Genomic DNA, 21,552 nt, shown 5'->3' on the forward strand with positions numbered 1-21,552 from the left:
TACACCTCACAGATGTGGCATATCAAGATGCTGATTAGACAGCAGGATTATTGCACAGGTGTGCCTTAGGCTGGCCTCAATAAAAGGCCACTCTAAAATGTGCAGTTTTATCACACAGCACAATGCCATGTCACAAGTTTTGAGGGAGCGTGCAATTGACTGTTCACCAGAGCTGTTGCCCATGAATTAAATGTTCATTTCTCTACCATAAGCTGTCTCCAAAGGCATTTCAGAGAATTTGGCAGTACATGCAACCGTCCTCACAACTGCAGACCACATGTAACCCACACAAGCCCAGGACCTCCACAACCAGCATCTTCACCTCCAAGTGAAGGCCATGTTTAGATCTTCCAACAGGACAGTGATCCAAAAACAAACAAATCAAAACAAAAATGGGTCACTGAGCACAAAACCAAGCATCTGCAATGGCCATCCCAGTCCCCAGACCTGAACCCTATAGCAAATGAGTGGGCTGAACTGAAAAGAAGCAGCGCCAATATGGATCTGGAAATCTGAAGGATATGGAGAGATTCTGTGGAGGAATGGTCTCTGATCTCTTGTCAGGTGTTCTCCAAACTCATCAGACATTATAGGAGAAGACTCAGGGCTGTTATCTTGGAAAAAGGAGGTTGCAAAAAGTATTTAATAAAAGGGGGCAAATAATTGTTCCCAATGTGTTCTGGAGAAAAACATTTATTTCATAATGTAAATTTCCCCCCACTTTCAATTATTTTACTTCAATAAAATGTAAGATTTTTGCATTTTTTTAAAATAAAATATCAAAAGGCTAAACAATTTAGATTTATTTTTTACAGCCATCTTTGATCGTATTTACCAAGGGGGCAAATAATTCTGACCAGCACTGTAAATAATTAGTGGAATAACAAAGTGCAATAATCTGTAAAACTATGTTTATGATTATGATAATAAATTAAAATTATGTGATAACAAATAAGTTTAAGTATAACAATAATGTTTTTGTACAGCAAAAATAACTGGAAGTTAAACATGACCTTGCCCACTCTTACATTAAAAATAAGGTGGTGGATATTTTGACTTTGTTTCTCATAATTGCGATTTTATATCTGACAATGTGACATTACTGTATATCTTACACTGTGAAATCGTGTGGTGTGACATTCTAATCAACAATTGGGATGTCATTCTCACTTTTGAAATTGCAACTAATTTCTTCCAGTATTGTGTCTGATTTTTATGTGATTTAGTTCTTATTTTATTTGATCTCACAATCAGCTTTTTAAATGGTGGAAACAGGCTTACGAAAGTTCCACACGTAGTGGCAGATACACAAAACAGCACTTTCCATTAAGTAAACCTGACTGATTCCAGATGATTAAGTAATTTAGCTACATTTTCATGTGGATTAATTTCCATGTAAATGTAAGTGTGGTCCCCTTTCTCGTGTAAATTAGATTTAACCATGCTTAGGTTTGGCCCACTCCATAGCCATTTTATAATGTATGGCTAGTTATATATAACTCCAGTAACAATCCAGAAATAACTTTCTCTTCTGTACAGAGCCACAGTTCTGAGAAGAAACACCATCTGTGGGAAAGCACAAAACACGCTGTCAATGCATGTGGTGTGAAACCGGCCTTATGGTGTTTTCAAACTGTTAATGACCCAGTTTCATGATAAACCAGCTGATAGTTAAGCAGTAACTCAGGATCAACATGACAGAAGGTTGCGGTACCCTGTAATTAGATGAATAAACCAGGACGCCATGAAATGAAAAATATTACTTAGATATTTTTCTGTTTTTCCCATGAGGCAAGGTAGTTATTTCAATGATTCACCAAAAAACTCGGTATGACTCACATATCACTGTGGCTTATAAATAAAGCATTCCAAGAGGCAGCCATGGGGTCAGTGCAATGACTAAGGAATGGAATCAGATAAAAAAAGAGGAGAGAGAGAGAGAGAGAGGAACACAAGCACAATCAAGTGGAGTCAAGAGAGATCAGCTTCCCATCAGCCTTCTAAGGGGTTATAAATTATGTGCCGGCGTGTGTGGACGTAAAAAGGCTTCAGAGGCCGAGCTGCGCTCTGAAATCTCGTGAGATATTCTGATCTTCAGAAACCTCCCAGTCAGTTGCGATGTGATGAGACGAGAGAGCAATCCCACAGAAACACCACCGGAATACCAATCTGATTGATTGCCTTCAACAGAAAGGAACAAAAGAGAAAGCTGGGCAGAAAGCTAGACGGATACATAGGCTGCATAATTCGCCTGAGTCTGATGACGTGACTCGTCTAGTCTCTTATTTCTTGCTCCCACTCGCATTTGTCACTGAATGAAATAATGAAAGAATCGGTTTTAATACAATGGCAATCCATCAGCATCAAATTCTATGTCAGTGCTTGACTGATGTAGAATTAATTAATAATTTAAAAGTAGAATGTATTCATAGGTGGTCTATCTATCAAAGCATCCAAACATCTGCTGCCATCTCCATGGATTTACTGATCACAAAAATGTTCAATATTTAGAGTGCTGAAAAAGTGTTGAAAACCTGTTGAGTTACTAAGGTCAGAATGGGTTACTTGTGACTGTGGCTTATGCTCTGTATGTGATCCCTACCTTCTGTTTTTAATATATTTTTTTATCAACATGAACTCACCAGGTCCACACCAGCACATCCTATCCAGTACAATGAACAAAGGTACAAACTGTGTTTTCAGTCTTCATCAGCTCATCTGCACTGTACTGATTTATGACTTAACACAACAAATGAGTGGTGTAAGAGCTGAATAGATTTTTAATATTAATTAAACTGTTCATGTCACATACTGTTCAAAAGTTTTAAAGAAAGAAAGAAAAAAAGAATACTTTTTTAAAAAATAAATTAATGTTTATTCAGCAAGGATCCATTAAATTGATCAAAAGTGACAGCAAAGACATTTATGTTACAAAAGATTTCTATTTCAAATAAATGCTGTTCAATTTTTTTATATTCATCAAATAATCCTGAGAAAGAAATATCAACATTGATAATAATAATAAATATTTCTAGAGCAGCAAATCATCATATCAGAATGATTTCTGAAGGATCATGTGACACTGAAGACTGGAGTAATGATGCTGAAAATTCAGCTTTACCATCAAATGAATAAATTACATTTGAAAATATATTATAATAGAAAACAGTTATTTTAAATTGTATTAATATTTCACAATATACTGTTTTTACTGTATTTTTGATCCAATAAAGCAGCCATTGTGACCATAAGATACGTCTTTCAAAAACATTTAAAAAAAATATTATTGACCCTAAACTTTTTAAAGATAATGACATTTTATCCCTTTTAAATACTATTTATTAAACAATGATCAAACCTTGTGAATCCAGATTGCTACATACAGTACATACATTAAATATTTTAATCATACCTTACAATTGAACACTGAAGTTTGAGATTTTTTTGTTTTGTTTTTTGGCTTGTGGTTCATGTGTGTGCTACTCCTAGAACCTTTTAGCAAGTAGTATTTAAAATGTCCTTTCTTTTTTTGGGGAGAAAAAAGTAGTAACGCTGAGTAACTACACAATCAAATGCTCTCTAAAATGAGAAAGTCAGTCCATCTGCAGCCAACTAGGAAGTTTCTAAGACTTGTTGTGTGTGTTTCCCTCTGTTTCCCCTTTGGCTCCTCCTACTCAATCCATCTGGCAGCTGATCCTCAGCTGCACCTGCTTACCAGTAACGAGTGAGCCCGCATAAAAGCAGAGAAGAAACTCTCAGATGGAGAAAAACATTCCCCCCAAGAGCTTTCTCCAGAGTGCTGTCTTTGTCCTGTCTGCATGTTGTGGCAGTTTTGCATCTTGTTGAACATGATAACTGCTTAACTTACTATTCTGTGGTGTTGTATTTTTATTTTATTGATGTGTATCCAATAGTTCTCTTTTCAGTTTAAGTGTGGAGGTTACTTTTATTTACTTTTATCAGTTCTTTTCTTTTGTTTTATTGTTGTCGCTGTTAAAGTCAAGTTTATTAGCTACCTTATTGGATGTTTATTTGGAAGCTTTAGCGAGGTGTTGAACAGTTTTTTCCTCTTTTGGGATCATGAAGGGAGCAAGGGTACAAATCTTTTATTAATTTTCTTTTCTTTGGTATAGTTTAGTCAGAAGTTTAAATTCACCAGTTAGATTGCTTTTTTTATTTTGGCCTTGCCTTCCCATGAAGCCACTGCTTCCCTCAAAGTTATTTTTCTTTTATAACTTGTCTTGTTCCGTGAGCTAATAATAACGTCTTGGTTACCTATGTAACCCTCATTCCCTGAATAGGGAACGGAGACGTCTCGTCGGAGGAGTTTCCAACGAATTGGGATCACGCTAGGGAGACCACCTGCCTTCGAGTGAACTAAAACAAGCCAATAAACATTGGCATGAAAGATTTGCATTCCGCGCGCCGCTTACCAGTGCGGGTATAAAGCAGAAGCAAGCGCACTCACATTTGCTTTTCGCTGAGGAGCCGGACAGTGTCCAGTCCTCCGCGAAGGTACAGCAGCATGGCGACGGGACGAGACGTCACCGTTCCCTACTCAGGGAACGAGGGAATACATACGTAACCGAGACGTTCCCTTTCGTGGGAACTCCTACGTCTCGTCGGAGGAGTTTCCAACAAATTGGGATCTCTAACAAAACGCCATGGTGCTGGCCCTTTCCAGCGCCCAGCTTAGCTACCCGCCGGAGCAGTTCTGCAAGACCCTCTCAGTGGATATGGATAACACTGGGAAAGCGTGCCCACCCTTTGGGAGGGAACGCTGCGGAAGCCCCTGCCCGCCCGAAGGGAGGCACTGGAATACACATGTGTACTAACCCATGGGGTAGTGAAACACATGGCAGTTCTTGAGGTAGTCCCAGCCCGAGGGGTGGGAGCGTACTCCGCAAAGACGATAGAAGGTCTGTCGAGGGGAAGACACGATGCTAGCCCGGAGGGTAGCTGGATCGTGGAGAAATGGGTAGCTGAAGGGACCACTGTAGTCCACCCAGTCTACACACAACTCCTACGAGAGGTAATAGACCTGGCGCCGGGGCGATCCACCTCGCCTGGTGCCGAAGGGGTGATGGAGGAACTCCGAGGTTAGCCGTATGTTGGGGAACCAATGGAGTAAGAAGACGCAAGTATCCGGCCGAGAGGTGGGAATGGCGTAGCGAGTACACGGGAGGAAACAGGTTCAACACGGAGGCTATAGAATCTAGCGAACGTGTTAGGTGTCGCCCAGCCCACAGCTCTACAGATGTCTGTCAGCGAGGCGCCTTGCGCCAAAGCCCAGGAGGAGGCAACACTCCTAGTAGAGTGTGCCCCTATCCTAGGTGGGCAAGGCACGTCCTGGGAAGCATAAGCCCAGACGATAGCATCCACTAGCCAGTGGGCAAACCTCTGCTTGGAGACAGCCTTCCCCTTCTGTTGGCCTCCGTAACAGACAAAGAGCTGATCTGAGGTCCTGAAGCTTTGTGTTCTGTCCACGTAACAACGCAGGGTGCGGATGGGACAGAGAAAAGCGAGGGCTGGGTCTGCCTCCTCCAGGGGCAGCACTTGCAGGTTCACTACCTGATCTACAAATGGAGTGGTTGGAACCTTGGGCACATATCCGAGCCGGGGTCTCAGAACAACGTGAGAAAGGCCCGGTCCGAACTGAAGGCACGATTCGTAGATCGAAAAAGCCTGCAGATCCCCTACCCTCTTAAAGGAGGGCAAAGCCAACAGGAGAGCCGTCTTTATAGACAGGATGTTAAACTCAACCGTTTGCAATGGCTCAAAGGGGGGCCTCTGAAGTGCTCTGAGCACTAGAGTTAAGTCCCAAGAGGGTACGGGTGCGGATTACATGGCATATTTAGCCTCCTGTCACCCCTGAGGAATCTGATGACCAGGTCGTGCTTTCCCAATGACTTACCTTCTACTGCATCATGATGAGCGGCTATTGCAGCAACATACACTTTGAGGGTGGAGGGAGACAGCCTTCTCTCCAACCCATCTTGCAAGAAAGGAAAGCATGATTCTGATCGGGCAAGTTCGTGGGTCTTCCCGGTGGGAAGAACACCAATCGACGAACAGGTTCCAGTTCGACGCATAGAGGCGCCTCGTAGAGGGGGCTCTAGCGGAAGTGATGGTGTCAACCATAGCCTCTGGTAGTGCACCTAGAACCTCTGCGTACCGTCCAGGGACCAGACATGAAGATTCCAGAGGTCTGGATGCGGGTGCCATAGGGTGCCCTTCTCTGAGAAAGTAGATCCTTCCTTAGAGGAATGGGCCAAGGAGGGGCTGTCGCGAGGAGCATGAAATCCGGTTGGGCCAATACGGCGCAACAAGCAGGACCTGCTCCTCGTCGTCCCTAACCTTGCACAAAGCCTGTGCGAGAAGGCTCACTGGGGGAAACGCATATTTGCTCCTGAAAGAAAGGAACCGTGGCGGGGCGCTGAGACGCGGTGGAGGGTTCCACTCGTCCCGGCAAAGCATAGCGGCCTTTTCCGGATCCGGCTCGGCTTACCACTGCAACGCAGTCGAGCCGTCATCTCCGGAGCATGACCGCTCTCCCTCCGATGCAGCAATCGACATCTGATCACCGGGGGTGCCCCGAAGGAAATGACTGGGACCACACGAGGTGGCCCAGCGCGCTCCTCCGGAGGCTCCAATGGCAGCGATGCAGAGGAGTGAGGAGAGTAAGGGGGTCTTTCACCCGGACATTCCCCACTGTAACACCAACAATGGGATTAGCCAAAGTAGCCTTCTTCTGAAGTGAACCAGAAGAAGAACTAGATCGGGGAATCTCCAAAAGGGACTCGCAGTCTTGATCTTAGCACCGCGACGGTCATGTTCCCGCAGTGAGAACATGACTCGTTCACGAACGCTGCCTCAGCTTGCGCGAGCCCTAAGCAGAGACAGCGATCATGAGCATCAACCGGCAGCAGATATTGACCGCATCCAGAAACACACGGACGGAACGTCATCCTGAAAAGGACCTGATCTTCGACCGTGTTACTCTTTTAGAGAATGCTCTCTTATTGTGCTGAAGCAGGAAGGCTCCGAAGCAAAAAGCAAATGTGTGTGTGCTTGCTCCCGCTTTACACCCGCACTGGTAGGTGGCGCGCGGAATGCAAATCTTACATTTACATTTATTCATTTAGCTGACGCTTTTATCCATTTTATCCAGACTTACAATCGCTATATTTCAGAGGTCGCACGCCTCTGCAGCAACTAGGGGTTATGTGTCTTGCTCAGGGACACATTGGTGTCTCGCAGTGGATTCGAACCCGGGTCTCTCACACCAAAGGCATGTGTCTTATCCACTGCGCCATCACCACTCCTACAATCTTGCATGCCAATGTTTATTGGCTCGTTTTAGTTCACTCGAAGGCAGGTGGTCTCCCTAGCGTGATCCCAATTCGTTGGAAACACCTCCGACGAGGCGTAGGAGTTCCCACGAAAGGGAAAGAACTTTATGTTATGGTAAGTTTACATACTGGGTGAGAATGTCTCCAACACATTCCATCGGAAGCATCCAGCAATAACCTCATGAGTGGAGATGAGAATCACTTCTCCATTTGGATTACATTTATGCATAACTTGGATTATGTATAACTCAGGATGGTGAACATGATTTAACCAAGTACAATATCTTTGTTAGTCCTGGAACAACACTCCACCCAAACCAAGCAGATTAGAGGGACAAGTTTACAGTTTATGTCAAGTTTAGGCATATAAGGCCAGGGTTAGGTGCTTCTACATCAGTGTTATTCATCATTTCCCTCTGATTTTAGGGATAAGTATAGGTTGGGTTAGGTTTAGGGGTGGTGTAGGCAGGGTAGATTACTTACAAGTTGTAGTCAGTTACTGATTCTAAATAACATGACAAAAATTGTAATGTAAAATAGATTACTCATTTTTGGTAATGTATTCTGACTTTTTTTTTTTTACTATTATTTAGATTACTTTTGACCTAACATGTTTATTACATGGATTTTAATGGGTTTTTTTTTCAATTGGTAAAAAACTGTTCAGGTCCTCCTAGAATTCATTATAACAGCTTGTAAACTGGAAATTTTCGGAGAGCTCCTACTTGCACCACCTAAACTCTGAGGACAGCATTGAGTAGAACATGTTGTGTTGACATCCCGAAATTACGGTAATTACACCATATGTTGTACAAACCCAGATAACAATTGTGAAAATTTAGGTAGATTGATGGGCCTCTGGGGTTTGGGTTAGCAATGTTTTGCTGTATAGCTACACTTGTCTGCAGTCAAACTATAACTGTTTCTGGCTTTTGATATCACTTTAATACACATCATGAGCAGGATATGAAGTCCTTACCCTCAGAACTAAACTCCCTTCAACAATAAATGCATTCACACAGGACAGAAACCTGAATTTTTCAAATTCTAAAAATTATTTTTTTTGGTCAAGACTAAACCTTTAAAATTTTCAGTTTACAGTACAATCGAATGACATTTGAGAAACAGCGTCTTATAATTATTATTGTTAATGTTAGTGTTTTTTTAGTTGGTGCAACTTATTACAGAAATATATAAAATTACCAGCATGTATTACATTGACATTTTAATGTTTAATTTTAATGTTTAATGTGTTCCAAAGAAAGCCAACAGCTATGTGCTATGTTGTTTCTTTTGATCAGCTATAATATTGCCTTGAAATTGACTGTTTTTCATATTTGCATGAAGCTGCAAGGGATAAAAAAAATTTAAAGATGCACATTTTTGCACATAGTTAAAACATATGCAATGACTGCGAGCATGTGCAAACTTTCAAGTGCAAATACTTTACCAACTAAATATCTTTATTCACTTCTGTTTCCACGAGCAAATGATAACTGGGCTAGGCAAGGTGACATACACAAACGCCCCTCAAAACATTTTAACATGCACATTACTCAACGATTAATTATACTTGATCTTAGTTTTTTAAGAGTCTTTTTTTTTCTCTCTGTGCGATGGTGCGCTTGATGAATTGATGAAACTCAATACATTTTTTAATTGGTTAAAATGAATGGAGAATATCTCATGGTTTTCCATGGGTGCTCTGCCATTTCTTTAGATCTGTGCCTGTATTGTATTGAGGCATTTTCTCACTCTCTTTTTCAGTGAATTACGTTATATCGGCCAACCAAACCTACAAAACCTTTATCGTGTGTGTGTGTGTGTGTGTGTGTGTGTGTGTGTGTGTGTGTGTGTGTGTGTGTGTGTTTGTGTGTGTGTGTGTGTGTGTGTGTGTGTGTGTGTGTGTGTGTGTGTGTGTGTGTGTGTGTGTGTGTGTGTAAATAGAAACTTGTTGTTACCAAAGACATGAGGGCCTATAACATGAAAATATAATGTTTTACGTGACATTATGACTTGATCGAATTCAATTTTAAATATTAACATATACGCAAATATAAGCAAAAGAAAAGTAGATTTAAAGTAAATCGCATCCCTATTTACACTACTAGTGGACTAGCCTACACAAAAATTCAGATATTCTGAATTAGAAACAAATCTGTTTTCTTTATAAATCAATATTTTCAAACAATGTAAGTTTATAGGGCAGTATGTAAAACTATGTGAAAAGTATTTAATAGGCTACTTAATCAAAAGAGTAAACAAAACTACAATCCACATATACTTAGAATACTTAATTACACTTTTAAGTGTATCTCGATCAAAAGATTGAGTACAAGTATAGGCCAAATATACTTACACTTTTCTTTTTAGTAGGCCTATAAGTCAAAAATTCTTAAGTGTAATTTAGAGAAGTACATTAAAAATATACTGATCGTATACTTTCTTATTTTTAGTTTAAAAGAAGGATAATAGCACACTTGAGTAAACTTATTTTTCAGAAGCCTATCTGAAATGTCCTACCCTACCTTCAAGTGAGGTAACTGGCAGATAGGAGACATTCAGCAGTCATATCTGCTGGAATCGTATCAGAAATCATAACATAACCTGAAGGCATGCTGCTGGATCTGATATAACGGAGGTGTAAGTGGGTCCCTACCTGCAGTAAAATGGCTTTCTGTTTTTGATCTCCTTGACATGTAAATTAATCTAATATGCAACCAGTTACACAAATTAACAGTCAGTCCTAGTTAAACTGGAAATCTGCCAATCTTCTTTATTTGCAGGCCCACTCAGTAAAGAAAGTAGGAGAGGTTTGACAGAAATGATGATGCTCTGAAGCATAACAGAGCTGTTGGGGGGTTATACTTGTTGACATTTACAAGCCTCATGCTGGCTTAATGATGCAGGAACAGAAGCAGCCAGCGCACCTTAGCGATGACCTTTAGCACACTGTGGGAGTGGACCCACAAACCTGGCCAGGCAGATACACTAGACTGTCAGACTCCTTTGAACTAACACTTGGACGAGGCACTAATGGAGCTCATTTTTTTATGCCAGAGAGGACCTGGTAAAATTGGGATGGCTGGTTTAAGGTCTGAGTTGTTGTTTATGGTGGCCTAGGGTTTGATGGATTTTAGAGAACACCTCTGGATTTGCTGTTAAGTCTTCAACAGTTTTGAAATGCCATAGACGCCATGAATATACAAGGCAGGGATTTCTGAGTCAAGTGCAAGTAATGAGCTATTGATTTCCTGATCATCAGATTCTGACTAGGTTTCGCTCACATACGAAGGAAAAGGAGCAATCTTCTCATGCATTCACTTAAGTTACCAAAAAAACATCTAAATCTTCAAACAAGCAGCCATTATTTATTTTTTGATTTTGAAATGTTTGAAATTGGTAAAATTATTGTATGGTAAAATTAAAGGTGAAATTGGTAGAATTATTTAGTTAAATAATGGATATATCAGATAAAGGACTGCAAAGCTGTGGCATAAGTGCAGTTCGCCATGTCACGACTTGATGAACCACTGAAACGATTTTGGAAGCATTATTTTAACCTTCTATGGCATGACTTTTTATTTTTTGGGGAAAAAAATCTTTCACCCAATTTTTTGGGAGCCTGATAATATATCCATCATAAAATCACTACACTATGTAGTTTGTACGCATTATGTGTACTGTTAATGAAGAAGAGAGATAAAGTTTGCCAGAAAACACTACTCTTTAGCCAGTTTATGAGCTGATAGGCATGAGTGACCAAACTACATTTCCCATAATTCTCTGTGGCAGTATAATAACAACAACAACAACAACAACAACAACAAAATATAAATGACACATATAATGCATATTCTTTGAGTTATCCGAATTTGTAAAAATAAACTTCCCAAGAGAACTTGAATGCACCATCCTAACCCTATGATATTGCCTGAACAAAATTGGTCTAACTGCACAGTGTTGCCATGAGTCAACGAACAAAAAAACACAGTTTTAGTATATGAATAAAAATAATATAAATATTTAAACAATCAAACATACTTCTTTACATACTGATGCACATGCATATATTTTTCAATATAAAGTTATTTTAATTTAAACATGTTAAAAAGTTATTTTTTTATCTTACTAATTGGTGGCACCTTGTACCTTGTGGCTTTGCTTCATTAAAGGACTGCTCCACCCCCAAACAAAAGGTCACAACCACTTCAGCCCCTCATTTCATTGAACAGACATGTCAAGTGAAAAAATATTAAAGGGGCGGTGTGAGGTCCAAAAAGGTAGTTTGTTGCCTGAGGGCCACACCATGCCATAGAGCAGAGGTCTTCAATCCTGCTCCTGGAGGGCCACTGTCCTGCAGAGTTTAGTTCCAAAATGCTTCAGCACACCTGCCTTTGTATATTCAAGCGATCCTGAAGAGCTTGATGAGCTGATTCAGGTGTGTTTGATTAGGGTTGGAACTAAACTCTGCAGGATAGTGACCCTCCAGGAGCAGGATTGAAGACCTCTGCCATAGAGGGTTAATGTAAAAAATCTTACTTGGTGTCGCTTTAACTCTAGCAACCTCTCAGTTCTTAAGTGATAACCTGCTTTAACCAGCTATGCACTCAGTGAAAGTCTTTTCTTGTGCCTGCGTTATATTGTATGACTCTTCAATGAAAATCCTGTTATCATTAACCTCTTTAGGCTGGCCACACACCTGAAGATTTTAAGGCCGATTTTGAGCCAAATTTGCACCCCCCAATGACCTGGGATGTGTGGCCCGATTTAAGGCTTGTCGCAACCGACTTTTTGTCCAAAAAATCCCTAATTGTGTGGTGTCATTACGATTATTTTACTGCTCCCGATCACGTCAGAGCCTCCACGATCCCGAATCTCTTGACTGGGCTGCGTCTGATGTGATACCCACTATAACAAATGAGAGTGCGCAAGCTTCACCTGCTTCTATAGGCTAACTAAAACTTGGCAGCCACAAACATGCCATGAAGGTGAGAAATGAGATTGAGGAAGAAGATCACCCATATTCTTTTTTTTCTACTTTGTTTTTCACTGTGAAACAGAATGCGCAGCAGGAGAGCCAGCTGACTACGTCGATTGTCCTTCATTTGTTTTTCTTCTCAAGTCACATACTTATCAATCAATAAGTGTGTGGTCTAGCAGTCCGGCTGAATCATATGTGTGCTTTCAGAGGATTATAATGCTAAAAATTGGTTGAAACTCATGTCTTTGGTCTCCCACAGTTTTAAAATCGGTTAAGATTTGAAAATCGTCTACTGTGTCCCAGGCTTTAGCGGATGGCCCTCTTTCATGCGGCTGACGGCTGTATCACAGATTCATCCTTTTTTACATTTTTGATCTCAAATATCTCAATCAGACATCACTGCTGCAGTACTGTAAGTGCCTGGTTTCTTGAAGAAATTCAAGGTTAAAGGGAATTTTATACAGTTATAAGCCATATTATGCAAGAATATCTGCATATCTCGGTTGTTTTTTTTCTTCAATAAAATACCCTTAAACATCTTAGACAAGTAGACCAAAGTGAAAACTGCATGTTTTTCTTCAGTAAAAGTAGCCATAACCCAAGCCTTGATCTTTCTGAAAATTATTACTAGCATTCAGCAAGGATTTCTGTTTTTCCGTGGTAAGAAAAAAGCAGCACAAATACTAGAAGATCAGAAGAGTAAATAACATGACAGATTTACAGATTTTACATGTGAGACTTGTCTCAAATATGCAACTGAAGCATGTTTTTGTCTATATTTAAGTTTAAACCAACCTGTTCCCTGAGGGTTTTCACGATAGTCGAGACAACAGGATAACAGAATCCGATGCTTTATTCAACAGTTGAATGCGAACATACTGGTAAGTAGATTTCTGATGCAGACACAAATCCAAAATTAGCTCAAATGTAACAGTCTTTCTCTTTGCAGATGAATACAGACTGACGATTCCTAGGCAAAGGGAAGGATGAAAGAAGATGAGGATGATAGCGGCTGAGTCCTTAATAAATGTGGCCAGGTGCCGGTGATTAGAATTCGGGTGAGAGTGAAGGAGTGGGTGGAGTTGTATGGTCAGGCGCTGATGGAGTGGCTGAAAACAGTAATTAAACAGTTAAATAATCAATTAAAAAGGAATTTATACCAGTATGATATTACACTGGACCACAGGTTTGGAAAATGGATGGATGATTCAGTTGCGGTGCCAACTTCTGGTCAGACGCGGGAATTAATTTGGTGCACGACTCTCACAGTGCATTATGGGTATTATTTAACCGTTGAGCATACATCAGTTGAGCGTACATCAGTTTTACACTCGTTATTGCGGTGCATTGTGGGATTGAATGAGTGCATTCAATAACGTCCATATGGCACCACTACAAATGGCTGTCCCCTCAAATAGTGCCCTATTTAAGGTATACCCAGTCAACACGTGAGATCATGCGACTTACACAGTGACATCACACCATTCTCATATTGTGATACTCACAGAATGAGTAATATATGAGCTCATTGTGAATTCAAAATGTTTAGTAGGTTCATATGTTGTCGCTGAGGGGACATTATACATCTGGGGAAGCTCGCACCCTCCGAGGAGGGGTCGAAGCGGGTCAGTTCGGTTGCTTCCTGCAGGTGCGCCGTTTCAGGTCAACGGGCTGGCCCTTCAAATAACACCAGAGGCCAGTAGATTTTCTGGCAGCGTGGAAACTTCTGCCAAATGTCTCAGATTGGGTCCTGCGTACAGTGGAAAAAGGGTACAGAATTCAGTTCGGGTCATGCCCGCCCAGGTTCAACGGGGTAGTAAATACGGTAGTAGACTCCGAGCAGGCTCTGGTGATGGAAGGAGAAGTACAGACACTTCTGCAAAAAGAGGCTATAGAAAGGGTTCCTCCCCAAAGCAAAGAGTCAGGGTTTTACAGCCCGTACTTCATAGTTCCCAAGAAGGGCGGGGGGCTACGGCCCATTCTAGATCTGCGCCAACTAAATCGAGCATCAAAGAAATTAAAATTCAAAATGCTTACGTTGAAACAGATTGTGTGTCAGATCAGGTCCGAGGACTGGTGTGTCACAATAGACCTAAAGGACGCATATTTTCACGTCTCAATCCTTCCGCAACACAGGAAGTTCCTCAGCTTCGCTTTCGGGGGCGAAGCGTACCAGTACCGGGTTCTTCCGTTCGGCTTAGCACTGTCACCACGCACGTTCACAAAGTGTGTGAATGAAGCTCTGGCTCCCCTGAGACTCCAGGGCATCCGCGTGTTAAATTATATAGACGACTGGCTCATCCTGGCACAGTCGGAACATCAGGTGGCTCATTCTCGAGATGCTGTGCTAGCTCATATGAAGACGTTGGGGCTGAGGCTAAACGTAAAGAAAAGCGTGCTAATTCCACAACAGAATACCACTTTTCTGGGCGTAGTATGGGACACAAACACCATGAGAGCCCGTTTGGCGCCCGCCAGGATAAAATCGATCCTGGATTCCGTGCGCAGGGTAAGACTAGGCCAGTCACTCACTGTAACACAGTTTCAGAGACTTCAGAGTTTGATGGCAGCAGCGTCCAACGTGATTCCTTTTGGCCTGCTGTACATGAGACCCTTGCAGTGGTGGCTCAAAACCAAGGGATTCTCCCCGAGGGGAAATCCGTTTCGCATTATCAAGGTCACGCGGCGATGCCTACGTGCGTTGGTGATGTGGAAAGATCCTTGGTTCTTATTCCAGGGTCCGGTGCTGGGAGCTCCTTGTCGTCGCTTAACGCTAACTACGGATCCTTCCCGCACCGGTTGGGGGGCGACCATGAGTGGCTGCTCAGCTCAGGGTCTGTGGAGCGGCGATCAGCTTTCCTGGCACATAAACCAGCTGGAGATGATGGCCGTGTTTGGGGCACTCAGACACTTTCTCCCAGACCTCAGGGGCCACCATGTGTTGGTTCGCACGGACAACATAGCGGTGGTCTCCTACATAAATCGCCAGGGGGGTTTAGGATCTCGCCGACTTTGGAGGTTGGCACATCGAGTTCTGGTTTGGGCCCAGGGGAAGTTGCTATCAGTTCGAGCACTTTATATTCCGGGGTATATGAACAAGGCGGCAGACTCTTTGTCGAGACAGGGAGTGGTGCCGGTGGAATGGAGACTCCACCCCAAGGTGGTGGAGCTCCTTTGGAGCCGATTTGGGCAAGCTCAGGTGGATCTGTTTGCGTCTCGAGAGACAACGCACTGTCCCCTGTATTATTCCCTAACACACCCAGCCCCCTTGGGGCTGGATGCCATGGTACAGACGTGGCCGAGGCTACGGCTGTACGCCTTTCCCCCTCTGGCATTACAGAGGAGTTCTGGAGAGAGTACGCCGGGACGGGGTTCAGCTCTTATTGATAGCCCCGTTCTGGCCGGGTCGAGTATGGCTGTCAGACAATGTGTCTCTCCTCGAAGGTCCTAAATTCCGGTTAGGAGGGACCTTCTCTCCCAGGCGGCAGGGTCAGTGTTTCACCCGCGTTCGGAGCTATGGAAACTGTGGGTCTGGCCTCTGAGGGGGTTCAGCTCATAGACTCAGGTCTCTCTACTGAGGTAGTGGAGACCATGTTGCACTCCAGAGCTCCATCTACGAGGAGGCTTTATGCCCTAAAATGGAGAGTTTTTGTTGCTTGGTGTACAAGCCAGTCTGTGAATCCAGTTGACTGCCCAGTTGGTTCATAGGTTGGGTAGATTTCCTTCAAGAAAAGTTCTCTTCGGGGTTGTCCCCCTCCACCTTAAAAGTATACATGTCAGCTATGTCTGCCTATCACGTTCCTCTAGAGGGGGCATCAGTGGGGAGACACCCATGGGTAACTCGCTTCCTTCGTGGTACTTTGAGGCTGAGGCCTGCGGCACGCTCAAGGGTGCCGACTTGGGATTTGGCCATTGTATTGGAAGGCCTAGCCCTGGCCCCCTTTGAACCCATTGAAGCGGTGCCAGAGAAGTTTCTCACGTTAAAAACTCTGTTCCTTCTGTCTATCTCTTCTCCTAAAAGAATCGAGGATTTACAAGCATTGTCAGTTGCTCCCTCGTGTCTTGAGTTTGTGCCTGGTATGGTGAAAGCGTTCCTGTTTCCAAAGGAAGGGTACGTGCCTAAGGTCCCCACTAATGTGGCAGGTCCAATAATGTTGCAGGCCTTTTCTCCGCCTCCATTCCAAGATCAGGACCAGTTGAAATTGAATCTACTTTGTCCAGTTAGGGCCTTGGATGCCTATGTCCACAGAGCTGCCCTGTAGCGGAAGTCTGATCAATTGTTTGTGTGTTTTGGGCTCCCGAGTAAGGGGAAGCCCGCATCTAAGCAGACCTTAAGTAAGTGGATAGTCGAGGCTATTTCACTTGCATATAAGGCGGCCGGTCATCCTTCACCGCTAAAGGTCCGAGCCCACTCGACTAGGAGTATGGCGGCTTCTATGGCCCTGTTGTCAGGGGTTTCACTTCAAGAGGTATGTGATGCGGTAGGGTGGTCCTCTCTGCACACTTTTGTGAGATTTTATAACCTGGATGTAGCTTCTACTCCGGGTTCTCGGGTGTTTCTAGTATAATGTGCGCTACGACTTCACATATACAGGCACTTGAGGATTATGGCGACGTGGGTATTCAGTTCCCGCAGCGCTTGACGCAGCGCGAGTTCCCTTGAAAGGGAACGTCTCAGGTTACGTATGTAACCATGGTTCCCTGAGAGGGAACGAGACGCTGCGTCGCTTTGCCATACTCCTGGCATGCCTGTGACCAACTTGTTCGACCTATCAGAAGCTGACATGGTTTGGTTCAGGGGTGCTTTATAGCTTCCTGGTCAATGGCATCACCCGCCTATGACATCTCATCACGCCATTGGACTCATTTCACGAGTGCTTCATGACGCGTTCACGCAGGGGCGTCTCGCAGCGCTTGAGACGTAGCGTCTCGTTCCCTCTCAGGGAACCATGGTTACATAAGTAACCTGAGACGATTTGAATGCATCTGTCAGATAGAAATATTTATCTCAAATGCCAACACCAGGCTGAAAATAATACAAAATAAACAAGGAAACTGAATCTTTGAAATACTTTGTTGATGGAAATAAAATATGAACTTCTACATGATGTTTGTGATATAACTGACCAATATTAGAGAAATGTTAGATCACAGTGAACTCACACTAAACTAACAGATTGAGCGTTTAACAAGCCTTTATGCATAGAGGTCACTACACTGGACAGCTATTAAAAAAAAAATCTTGAATTTGCATGGGTTTTGATGGCATAGTAGCACATCAGCCTCTACAGTGGATCCAGGTGCATCATCCTATACATTGCCACCAAGCCCCCCCCCCTCCAAACCAAGATGGCCAATGGTCAGTCAGAAATGCCAAGTTGCTCCAGAATATACACCCATTCCTTCTTATCCTAGGAGACTCTTGCAGGTAAAAAAATATTGTAGCATCAAGCAATATCTAATGAATCATATCACAGTTACATTTTTGAGTGTTAAATTTTTAGTTAAATTTTTAAATTTCTAAAGTTTTGATTTTAGATTGGGAGAAAATTCAGATGAATCATCTGTCCACTATAGTGGACCTCATGCATCAATGGCTATATTTCAGCTACAATTCATACTTATTACTGCATTACTTTACTCATTTCATCAAAAAAGTAATCTGATTTCGTAATGCACGTTACTTGTAATGCGATTCTTTACTTGTAAAATCAAAAAGTAATTTGATTACGTAATGTACATTACTTGGAATGAATTACTTGTTGGATCAAAATGTAATCTGATTAAGTATGTATGTTACTTGCTATACATTACTTTAATCGTAACATTAAAAAAAATCTGATTACGTAATGCACGTTACTTGTAACGCATTACTTTTCTTGTAACACCTAAAAAGTAATCTGATTGTGTTGTGCGTGTTTCATTGTAATGCGTTACCCCAACACTGCTCATTTAAGATGAGATTGAAAACACCTGATCACTAGGTTTTCTCGGAGGAGGGCTATGTTAGAAATGTGTCCATCTTGAACTTAATCAGAATTATCAGCTAATAAGGGTTAATTGACATAGGCCTACTCTGGTACACTGGAGGGAGCATCCACATTTTTGTTCTGAGTGGTTTCCACAGTTGTACCTTGACAGGCTGTAGAGATTTCTGATGGAATCACGTCCTCATGTTCTGACATCAAAGATACGCGAAGTTCAACTTGTATGAAGTTCAATTTCCTTTGCAATATTTCGCATTTATATTTTTGTATATATTTTATAGTTTTCACATGATTTTATACAATTTTATTGATTGGTTTGTTAAATCCACAATATTGCTGTGTTATTATTGTATTATGTTATGTAAACCCTAAAACAACTTTTTTTAGTTAATGATCTGTAAGACCTGATTTGCTGTTCATTGATTCGAGTAAATGTTTTGACATTAGGGTATAAAGTGTTTTAATTCTACAATATATGGTGTAAAACGTCTGAGTGTTGCCCTTTTCAGGTTGAACGGTGGCTATACTGCAGTTGAATTTTCCTATTCAACTGCTGTGTTATTATTGTATTATGTTATGTAAACCCTAAAACAACTTTTTTTAGTTAATGATCTGTAAGACCTTTATTAATGCTGTTCATTGATTCGAGTAAATGTTTTGACATTAGGGTATAAAGTGTTTTTAATTCTACAATATATGGTGTAAAAACGTCTGAGTGTTGCCCTTTTCAGGTTGAACGGTGGCTACTGCAGTTGAATTTTCCTATTGGATGTTGTGGTACTGCGTGATGTAAGCAGGTACCAGCTAACCACGCCCTTGCCTACAAGGGCGTCCCCCTCCGCTGGGCTCTGCCCACTTTTCCAGCATTTTTCAAATATTGCCAGTGGGTGGAGTCAGACTCTGACCAGGGGTTGAGTTACCCTAAACCACTAATGCATGCTGTCCACTCAAGTGAACATCTGAAAATCTCTTTTCAAAATGTGTAAAAGAAAAAAAAAGTCAAATCTGGTTTTTCATGCCTAAAAGCAATAAAATCACATAGGAAGAAAAATCCTGACTGAGGTTATCTTAATTCATGCATGAAAGGGTTAACATCTTTTTTATTTCTGTTTTATTGTACTTCAAACAAACAAAGTCAATGTACAGTCAGAATTGCAATTTATGCAAATAGAAAGAAGAAAAAAAAAAGCGACTGCCAGGGGAGGCTAAACATTATATAAAAATATCAAAGGATTCCCAAACAGAAACAGTTTTAATTGCCTTCTTATAGTGGGAATGAAAGATAGTCTTGATATATATTTGCATTTCTTTTTCAAGAACCAAATACAAAGGTTGGGTTTTATTGTATTTACGTTTATGTATATGGAATTTAGCAAAAATGAAAATTAAATTTATAATGTAGTATTTTTTCCTTTTATTTGAGGGGATCTTATTAAAACCAAATATAACGTTTTCTAAACACAAAGAAAAAGTGGGGTCAATTGTCAATAATAAATCTAGACAAATCTTAACCAAAATTTTCTTAGATGAGAGCACTGCCAAAATAAATGTTTTTTATGTAAAGGTTTCAACCAGTGTATTGCAAAAAGAACGGTTCAGATCAATATCCTTTTAAAATGTAACAAGAAAATTATTTACTGGGTACATGTGATAGATTTTGAAACTTATTTCCTTTATTTTATTTACCAATAAATATTTGTTTGGTAAATTCCAAATGGCCTTTCATAACAAACCTTCTATTCCAATAAACAATACAGTTTGGCCTGGTGATAATGTCTTTTTGAAATAATGAATGAATAGTGTTAATAACATTTACGACTCTGGGGGAACAATGATAACACAGTGGTCTCACATGGCGAGTTTACACGCAGTAGGCTATGAGCGCACAGTAGTTCGCTGTGAACTCACATTGGGTCTCATTCATGAAACACAAGCAGAACGAATTTTTGTGTAAATCGTGTGTAAAGTGGTTCTGGCGTAAATTTTCGGATTCATTAAAATGTTCGTATTTTCCAAATGTTTGTTGGTACGCAAGAAATCTACACCTGCTCCCAGCCACGCGTAATAGTGCGCTTAACACCCGAACGTTTTGCTCATTAATAAGGCTGCATTTTAATTCACCTTAATCGGGTACATATTTACACAGCATTTTGATAAAAATATTATATATAGTAATTACATACGGTTTTTCTTATTATGAGAGCCAGTAATAGCATCTGCGATGGTGGTCCTTCTCCAGTTTGAATACGATTTTTCCGAAGTGAACTAATTAGTTTTTTGCTCTCAAGCTTAATGTCGAACCATTTTCTTCTCACTTCTGGGAATGTTCGATTAACAGATGAAACTCCATTCACTGCATCTGTAATATGCTGCCAAGCTTCCTTTTTTTTAGGACCCGATACGCCACATGTACGCTTGAAAATAAAATGTGGCGTTTTGAATGAACTTCTGATAATAAAACTTCAATTTCTGCATCTGAGAATTTTTTCTTTTTCATTCGCATTCATGTCATAATATGCTAATATGCCCATATATAGTTGTCAGTCGGATTTAATGGGCGGGATTTATGGTAATTAAGAATGAACGTGCATGCGCATCCCATTTACGACTGATTGGAATTCATTAACACACACACACATTTCACTATCACATCTGACGTTTACAAAGTATTTGTGAATCAGGAGAATAGTTTTCGGGAAGGTCTCTTTACGCGCAAATCACGATCGCACATTACCCGTAGCATTTACGAATGTTTCATGAATGAGACCCATTGTGACCACATCATGAGCATCCTGGGACCTCATGTTGAGATCACTATGAGATCAAATTGTTGACTGGGTAGGGAATAATTTCAGACACAGCCTGCGATGCATGAACGGCGTGTTTCCCCCCCCCCAAACCACCTCAGCGGAAATCCCGCCCTGCAGCCGATTTCATTGGTTTAGGTTACAGTGACGGGTAGGTTAAAGGCAGGCATACACTGTGCGAATTTCGTCCGATTTTGAGCCGAATTCTGACTCGTGCGACCTTTAAAAAAAATTAAATCTGTAGCCTAGTTATATTTTATATAGCCAGTTTTAGTTAATGTTTATTAGAAGATAATAGGTTAATTGCAGCTAACGTTATAGCTTACGTGACACTAACGTTAGCTAACTTACGGTAACCTGATGTATATTATATATATATATATATATATATATATATATATATATATATATATATACACACA

Source organism: Siphateles boraxobius, unplaced genomic scaffold, assembly GCF_051911475.1.
Source record: "Siphateles boraxobius isolate OS27281-9 unplaced genomic scaffold, OSU_SipBor_1 66, whole genome shotgun sequence".
Lineage (NCBI taxonomy): Eukaryota > Metazoa > Chordata > Actinopteri > Cypriniformes > Leuciscidae > Siphateles > Siphateles boraxobius.